Below are 9,095 nucleotides of genomic sequence, written 5' to 3' on the forward strand. Positions count from 1 at the left end.
CACTAGCCAGTTGCAATCCTGGTTTGCCAACTCCACTTGAAGAATACAGTGGATACTTGGCATGCTCCAGGTCATTTAGAAGGGAATGCTTTTCATCAGGTCCCCACCTAACCCCATCTTTCTCCACTTGGTAAGGAGAACACAAAAGCTCCTCAAACAGGCTAGATCCTTTCAATGTCTTATTTCACAGAATATTATCTAATACAACCAGTGCAACCGAAAGAATAGAGAGACCAAGTTCTGTCAACCACATTGCTCTCAATCCAAGATTTACCTTCCACACAAAATAAGGGACAAAGAAGTGTGATGGACCACAGAACTGTCTTTGTAAAGTGTTAAAAACTTAGCAGCAGCTGGGTCCTAGTACTATCTAATCTCTAGGATCAATTCTAAGTCAAATTATAATTCTGACATGTATCCTCATTTGTATGCAAATAGTGGGGTCCCAAATTTCATTTGATAGCTAAGGAATAAAAACATAAAAGCTTGTTTTGGGGGTGGGGATGAAATGTTTTGATTCTGCAGATGTTGACATAATATATAGTAATATTCCACATAAATTTTCTTTTTTTTTTTCTTTTTTTTTTTTTTAAATTTCTTTTTTTTTTAAATATTTTATTTATTTATCTTTAGAGGGGAAGGGAAGGAGAGAGGAAGGGAAACATCAATGTATGGTTGCTTCTTGTGCATCCCCTGCTGGGAACTGGCTCCTGCCGGGAACTGGCCTGCAACCCAGGCATGTGCCCTGACTGGGAATCGAACCGCGATCGTCTGGTTCACAGGCCCGCACTCAATCCACTGAGCTACACCAGCCAGGGCATCCACATAAATTTTCTATTCTGTCTGGAATATTGATTATCATGGAAGTTTATGCTTTACTTAGATCTTGGCTTTTCTCCCTAGTAGATATTTTTGCATCTTTAACCAATTTTAGATTTTAAGTGTGAGAGGAACATTGAAATAAAAAATGTAGCTTTTAGGATTGAAATAAGTAAGGAATGAAATCACCATGTTTGGAAATGTGCCCATTCTCAATGCAGAGCCCCATTACCAATTTCTTCTTAAACATCTAACTAACATAAACTAAAGCAGTACTATGTTTTCATATATGTGAATGTTGAGCCTATTTATCCACTTACTTGCCTGCAAACTTCAGTTTTTTCACAAATGGCATCTTCATATACATAAGCTGTCCCTACTTTGAAACTTGGCAGTCATCTCAATTTGCCAAGTGTTAAAAATATTACCAAAAATCTGATATGAATCAAATGTACTGTGCTTGCTGTGTATCCCATACTCGTCTTAATATTAGATGGCAGTAAAATGAGCCAAGCCAAAAAAAATCATTTTTATATGGCTTGTTCTTTTGTTGGTGGACTAGAGAGTTTGAATTAGTTTTAGTTTTCACATAGGAAGCCACTGTTAAAACCAATCTAAATGTAATTGTAAGTAGGTGCAAGATCCAGAGATAAGGCAATGAGCACACTAAACGATAACACTGAACCCACAAGGCAACGAGTACACATATTCCAATAAAAAGAAAAATAAGGTAGATTGGTAATACAAATGTAGAGATGTATACATCAAAACAATGCAAGATGGCCAAGCACTTTCATGTGTCACGCAGTTCAGTACTTCTAAAAAAAATCAGAAGTAGAAAACTTTCATCAGAAAACCTATTCTAAATGGTATGGAAAAGTTATATACAAAGTATGTCTCAATACATGAAGTAATCATCACTACATCAACTGAATCAACACCCGGAGAGGTCGTATGGAAAGGGTCTTTGGAACTGCATTTGGTTTTATTTCTTCCCTTGGTCTCATCCTTCAAGCAGATTCCTGGAGCTCCTTTAGAGGAAGCCATCAAGTCTTTCTGAGACTCAACAACAGAAGAGGGCTGTATCCCAGGTGTTGCTAAATCTACATCTGCTGCTTTCACAGGGCCCTGCTCTTTCAAGGCTTCCACTTTCTGACTGAGATAATTTCTTTCCCCTTGAAGTGCTCTAGAGAGCTTCTCTAATTTATGTACAAGTTTTCTAGCCCACATAGGTTTTTGCTTCCCTGTGATAAATGTCTAGGAGTTAACGGTGGGTCATATAGTACATGCATGTATAAATTACACCTCTTCTTGGGCTTCCTTGCTGTTAAGTGAAATATGTATTTAGGCACTTTGGTCACTTTCTAATTTTAGGTTTGGTTTTTCCTGTTATATATTCTAGATTAATTAAACATGTGGTTTGCAAGTAAATCTCTCAATAATTTATTCCTCTATAATTTTTGGCAGGGTGGTTTTTCATTTTGATGAAGGCCAATAGATGAAATTCTCCTTTTACAACTGTGCCTTGGGGTGAGGGCTAATAACCTGTTGCCTAGCTCAAGACAATAAAATTTGTGTAGGGCTTTATTTCTAAAAGTGTTGGTAAGTTTTGATTTATTAAAGCTCTTACATATTAAATTATTTATTTATTTATTTACTTACTTAATTACTTAAGAGGAGGGATAGGGAGAGGAGAAGAAACATCAATGTGCAAAGAATATATTGATAAGCTTCCTCTTGCATGCAAGAGGAAGCTTATCAATTCCTTTTCTAATAGTGGAACCTGGCTGGAAACCAAAGCATGTGCCCTGACTAGGAATTCAACTGGCAACCTTTTGGCTTACAGGCCAGCACTCAAAAGACCCAGTAAGATCTTATCATCCATGGCTATTTCTAAAATTTTTTAGTTGTACATCTTACATCTAAGTCCATGACAAATTATGAGTTAAATTTTTATTTAAGGTATGAGTTTTAAAACAGAGATTGTTTTGTAGTTTTTGTGTGTCTAGTTCCTCCAGCATCACTTGTGGAACAGACTATCCTTCCTCCGTTAAATTGCCATTGCACCTTTGTCAAACACCAGCTGGTTATATACTATGCCATCTTGGTTACTTCAGTAAGTTTTGAAGTCAGGTAATGTGAGTCCTTCCAAATTTTTCTTCAAAACTGACTGAGCTAATTTAATTTTATACATGATCCTTTCCATTCCCCCAGTTTGTCTCCCACTTTGTTCTAGAGCACTTAATTCTATAGAAGACTTGCAGAAGCTCTTCCTTTTCTTGTTGCAACAACTGTAAATGCTGTTGATTTTGCTCCAGTCTGTCCTCCAACTGCAGAAGAGGCCCAGTGACTTCTGGCATCTTAATGCAGATTCTTGATAAACAATGAGCCATTATGGATCTTAGTTACTGAGACCAGATGTGTAAGACTGTGGATTCTTCTATATGCATCCTTCTCCTCCTGGCACAGGATCGTGGGCAGATCAACTGCTGATTCAAGGCACACTTTCCCAGTGGTTACATAAGGTACAATATGAATTGGGATTTCAATTCTCCCATACACTGAGTTCTTTTGAGCCTGGAAGGATTGAAAGCAAGTGTAGAGTAGCTCGCCAGTTTTTGTGTTTTTATCTTTTAAGAAACAGAAAAAAAAAATAAGTCCTACAAAGCCTTGATCTAACATCTAGTACATGGCTGGTGTGTAAATATCAAATACTTATATGAGGATGGGAATTATTTTTTAAATAATATGTGAAGGCCAAATATTTATATGAGGATGGGAATGATACCAGCCCACTATTCTCATGGGACAACTTTAGTTCGGCACCCTCTCTGCCTCTGTTGAGGCTTCAGATAATGGCCCTGGAGAAATTTCAACTTGATCCTTCCTCTTATCAGATCGTTGCAAGATGATGACAGAATTAATGTGAACAAAGTCAAACTTTTCAGCCATGGTGTGTATTTTAGTTCTGGCACATGCAAACTTAGAGTCATTCTTTGCGTCATCATTCATCTCTCCCATACACAGTCCCATCACCTCCTCCTTCTCTGTGCTCAGAGCACACTTGAAACAAACTAGGAAAGCATTTGACTCAAGATGAACAACCTGCACCACCATCTTTTTCCGACCCTGCTCACAACTGCTTTGGGCCAACTCAGCCCTACCAACCTAGAGCTCCAGCCACTCCTCTATTCTTCAAACTGGATACTGTGATCTATTCAGCTTCATATGCCCTGAAATACACAGAATAGATTACACATTAAGTTTTTAAACATTCTTGGGAACCTTACTCAGTTTCCTTACTAGGAATCCTTAAATTTAAACCAATTTATAACTCTCCACCAAGTGAGTGGTTCTCAGTTCCAACTTTGTGCCACACAGGGACTGTTGGATGGATTAAATATAACATAATATATCTAATCAAGAGGAAGGTTATACTGCATTAAAGTAATAATTAGGGAGAAGTATGCAATAACACCATGGAATTAATGTATACAGTCCAGAGTAAAAAAATACCAAAATATGTGCATCATGTGTATAATTAAGCAAACGGTACTAATCATCAAAATCTAGAACACAATAAGCAAAATAAGACACTGGATGACAAGTTAGGACTCTAGATGCTTTTTTGTTACTAACCAACGGTTTCATATAAACTTTCATTCATTCCAAATTTACAACTGGATGCATACTCAGGGTATACTTTAAACTTCTTTGCATATAATTAGATAGCAGCACCTAGTATTCCTACTCAGTAATAAAAAATAAAAACCCAACCAAATAACCAAGCAAACAAACAAACCAACCCTGAAAGAGTTCTGACAGCCTAAGAGACTCAAATGCACAGTTTGAAAAAAATTAACATGTCTCTTGGTTTCTAACCCAGGCTCCCATAAAAGACCTATGAGTTGTTCCTGGGAAATCACATGCTGAGAGAAAATAATCCTTGTGTGATACAGAGAATTGAGAAATGCTAATTTGGTGGATGCATCTCCACCATGGTACAGCCATAAAGTCAAACAAGCATATTTTGTGACATGAAAGTAATTTATCTTATATTGTGATGTACAACATATGGGAGTAATATATTGTCAGAATCCACATTACTTCAGAAAGAAAAATGGAGATCACGTGAATGGGTTCAGAAGGGGGACAATGGGGGAAAAAGTTTGGGGATTAAAATGCATGTTTGGCAGGTACAAAGAAGACAAGCAGATATTGACAACACTGCAGTAAATGGAGAAGTCAAAATATTCATAAGCAACACCCAAGGATGTGAAGTCAGGGGTGGGACTATTGGAGTCGATGGGAGTTCTGAGCAGAGGGAAGCAGGAAAGGAGGGAAAACTGTGATAACTCTACTGTCACAATCAATACAATTTTTAAAATAAAAAAGGAACACGAGATTTGCTAGTAAAGGACACATCTTCTACAGCCCATTCCAGGATGTCCAGAGAGATACACACAAGGTAACTGTGAAATTCTATAACTAAACAGTGTTTTTTAACATTTTCTAAATTTCACAGAATATTTTTAGAATTGAACCTATTAGACTAAAGTTGGAAAAGGAAGCTGGAAGAATTTTTTCATAGAGGTTAGAGATTTAACAGCATTTATTCTAACAACACAGTAAACTGGAAATTTTATTTTAGAGATTTGTGGTGTGGCCCAACAGACTCATGGACACGGAGACATGGCCAGATGGCTGGGAAACAGGGAGGGTCCCAAAGCAGCAAAGGAGAGGCTGTGTCCCTGGGTAAAGGGTAAACAAGAGTACATTGCCCCAGTAACCAATGTAGGGCAGCATCTGAGGACAGATTTCTCCAACCTTGCCAGAGGTGCTGCAGGCAGGAGCCCTTGCATGGAGTCTGCACAAGGCAGAGTGTGATGAAGGAGAAATCCCTCCTATCCCCTTCTGGTTTCTGATTTAAGGAATAAACCACAGGTTACACCAGCATTGTATCTAAAGGTTAACACAATGGCAGGGAGCAGTGCTGACCTTCCCATATAAACTAAAAAAAAAAAAGTGATTAGCAGCAGAGCACACAGAGGGGCAAGCCTCCAGGAGATTTAAAGAAAGGGAGGTCAGAGACTTGCTGTTTTTTTCTGGAACCCCCAGACTCAGCCCCTGCACTACCAGGTGCAGAAGTTGGCAGGGGTCCTGGGCCCCCAGTGTGGGAAGCTGAAGCTCAAGACCATGCAGATTCAAGGGGGGCGGTGGGGGGCAGTGCCTGAAGATGTAAAACTGCCCAGTTAGCAACATTGGGCTCCTGAAGGGCAGACAGGTAAGGATAGAGTAAGATTCTGGGAGCTTAATATTGGGTTTCAGGCTCTTGGGGGACTGCCGCTGTCTGGCTGCAGCAGGGTCCAGGGGTCCCTCGAGGTGAGGATAGATGTTGGCCATGGGTAACAGGCAACTACACAGCTCAAAGGCAGGTGAAGCACTGTTCCGTTTATTGTAAGTACAAGCAGGTTTTTATATTTTCATTTCTAATAGTGATTTAACATTTACAGGTGCATAGCATGGTCAGTTAAGCAGAAAAAAATTAATACAAAGGTAATCAGGAAAAGTACAAAAGTTCCCATAATTTCAATTATGTTGAACAAAATTGTTTTGACCAGGAGAACCATTAATCAGACAACTTAAAATAGCTCTATGTACAAAGTTTAAATGTCCTATTATTTATCAAAGTTCTTAGAGTTAGTCATGGGGCAAAATGATACGCTAGACTGAGCAGAGGTTAGGAAACTCATTATAAGCCTTTGTGATGTTTAGTTTAGCTATCTATCTTTCTGTATAAAATATTTCTCTGTGTACTATAAACCCTATCTCCCTAGTAACTGTTTTCTAGATGCTTAATAGCTTACCAGCTTCTCTTATTTATTTGCCTGTCTAATTCTAATAGATATATATCCCTATTCAAGGTAAAGGAGGGGCTGTTATTCCAACAACTTTAGACATTCAGGGGCTATTTCATTAGAGGGGATTTGCCTCAGAACTTACTTAAGGGGGCTGCCTTGGGTATTCCAGGCCCCCTACTAGCTGATATCATCATATCTTACGATTGTTTAATCAGGCCAGGAAAGGAGGTGTTATTTTGGGGAAAGGCCAAGGTGATATTGTTCTCAGCCTGACCTAGTTGCTGTTCAGCTCTGAGAATGGTCAGCATTTCTAGGAGATTCCAAATTATCAGAAAAGTAAAGGTTAGAACAACAATAGACAGCAAGACTAAGATCAACACCACATATCCATTCATGCCATGTCCACCAAGCCAGAACACACTTCTTTGAAGTCGTCCTCCCCATGCTCGGACTTTGTCAGACAGCATGGTTGGCAGAGCTGGACATGGCAGGGGACAAATACATTTGTCTGTTTTTTGTGGACAACTTCCATTTCCCCAAGTTGTGCAATATTTTATTAAAGACCTTTTTCCTTCCCAACTAACCTTTCTCCTATGCCTGTATTTGATGGTAGGCAGCTGAACCTCACTTTTTTCAGTAACAACATGACTAGGGACAGTTGGAAATAGAAACCAAACTCTGTGAAATCTTTACAAACAGTTCTGATCATAATTCTTTCAAAAAATGTGCTCCACAATTTTTTTAAACTTGCAACATGCTCCATTTAGCCACAGGAAACTAATTACACTTTAAGTGCATTTTTTAAAGGCAGTAATCTGACTAAGAAGTCTCCTGAAACCTAGGATCATTAAGCATCTTGCCTTTTAATATTAAACCATCTTATCTACATTCCCCAATCCTAATATTTTATGATGTCTAATAAACATCAGATAGCAGTAATGAAAATTCAAAGGATTAGAAAAACTAAAAAAAAACTGTATTCTAATTTGCTTCTGGCCTTAACTAGCTATATTATTGTGAACAAATGATTCATCTGTCTGAACCTTAATATGTCATTTGTAAAATGGTAGTATTATCATTTTAGCAGGACTATAGTATTCCCTGCTCTATTCAATCTCTAAAATTCTTTACTTGTGCTCTTGCTGAGAGAAAGGAGCACACAATTTCCACCCAGATCCCTTGTGATTCCTCAATATTTGCAGAGGTTGATGCCGAAGGTCTGACCACACACTGATACAAGTAGGGTCTTTACAACTTCGGAATTAAGTGAAAAGCCACGGTGAAGTCTGATTAATTATTCACTATTTACTCAAGTGCCACACATGGCAATCTCTACAGACATGGACACTTCATCAATGAAGCAAGTACTAAGACTTCTGAGTCAGAAGCCTGGGATTTCAGTCGAGCTGTGCCACTTAAGGTGTGTGGCCTTGGGGCAGGTCTCTTAAAATTACATTGCCTCTCATTTTCCTCTGTTAAAAAATGCAGATCAGGAGAACTCATTTAACCAAGAATTTGACAGTGCTTTTGAAATATGTAAAATATTAAATATGGTACATTATTTCTGACATGAGCAAAACACCAATATTTGAGTGTCAGTTTACACTAATATCATTTTTGTTTGCTTATATTTTTATATATATGATTGTTTATATTGTTTAAATAGATGTTTACTTTTATTGTGTTTTTAAGAAAAGTTAAGCTGACTTTTTAACTTGAAGTTTTAAATACAGAAACATATTTATTGTAAATATTCAAGCAATCCAGATACATAAAATACAATTAACATATCATATCCTTGTATCTCCATCTATTCCCATCTATTTCCCCATCTGCAGATTTTTCTCTGTGTATTCTTCCAGAGTTGTTCCTATGCACTTATATTTACAGTACATTAAACAAATTGTGCCTCTGCATATGTTGGCATTTATCACTTAACTATGTATCATGAGCAGTTTCATGTAAGTACATATGCAGATCATGTCAGTACATATACAAGTAAAATATAACATAACATCAATACTTCTATTACATCTCCATGATTTCTAGTAAGGCTATTCCTCATTCTATGTATTTCTTGACTATCTATACTCTTTAGTGAATTACTTATTCATACATGTTGTCATTTCTGAAGTTACTTATCACTTTCCCTTTCGTCTTTAATAACTCTTCAGGCTCTGGCAGGCATAGCTCAGTGAATTGAGTGCAGGCCTGCAAGCCAGAGGATCGAGGTTCGATTCCCAGTCAGGGCACGCGCCTGGGTTGCAGGCCAGTTCCTGGTGGGGGCGCATGGGAGGCAACCATACATTGATGATTCACTCCCTTTCTCCTTCCCTTCCCCTCTAAAGATAAATAAATAAAATATTAAAAAAATAATTCTTCAGTATAGACAGACATGTGGTGGCAATATAAAGA

At 38.0% G+C, this 9,095-nt stretch overlaps 1 pseudogene; it reads right to left on the reverse strand.

Annotated features, from left to right (window-relative positions):
* Positions 1–3,005: 3,005 nt before the first annotated feature.
* LOC118995249 (lys-63-specific deubiquitinase BRCC36-like) lies at positions 3,006–3,936 on the reverse strand (annotated as a pseudogene).
* Between the last annotated feature and the right edge of the window lie 5,159 nt (positions 3,937–9,095).

This window comes from Sturnira hondurensis, unplaced genomic scaffold, assembly GCF_014824575.4.
Source record: "Sturnira hondurensis isolate 20B ecotype Veracruz unplaced genomic scaffold, ASM1482457v3 Scaffold0010099, whole genome shotgun sequence".
Classification (NCBI taxonomy): Eukaryota; Metazoa; Chordata; class Mammalia; order Chiroptera; family Phyllostomidae; genus Sturnira; species Sturnira hondurensis.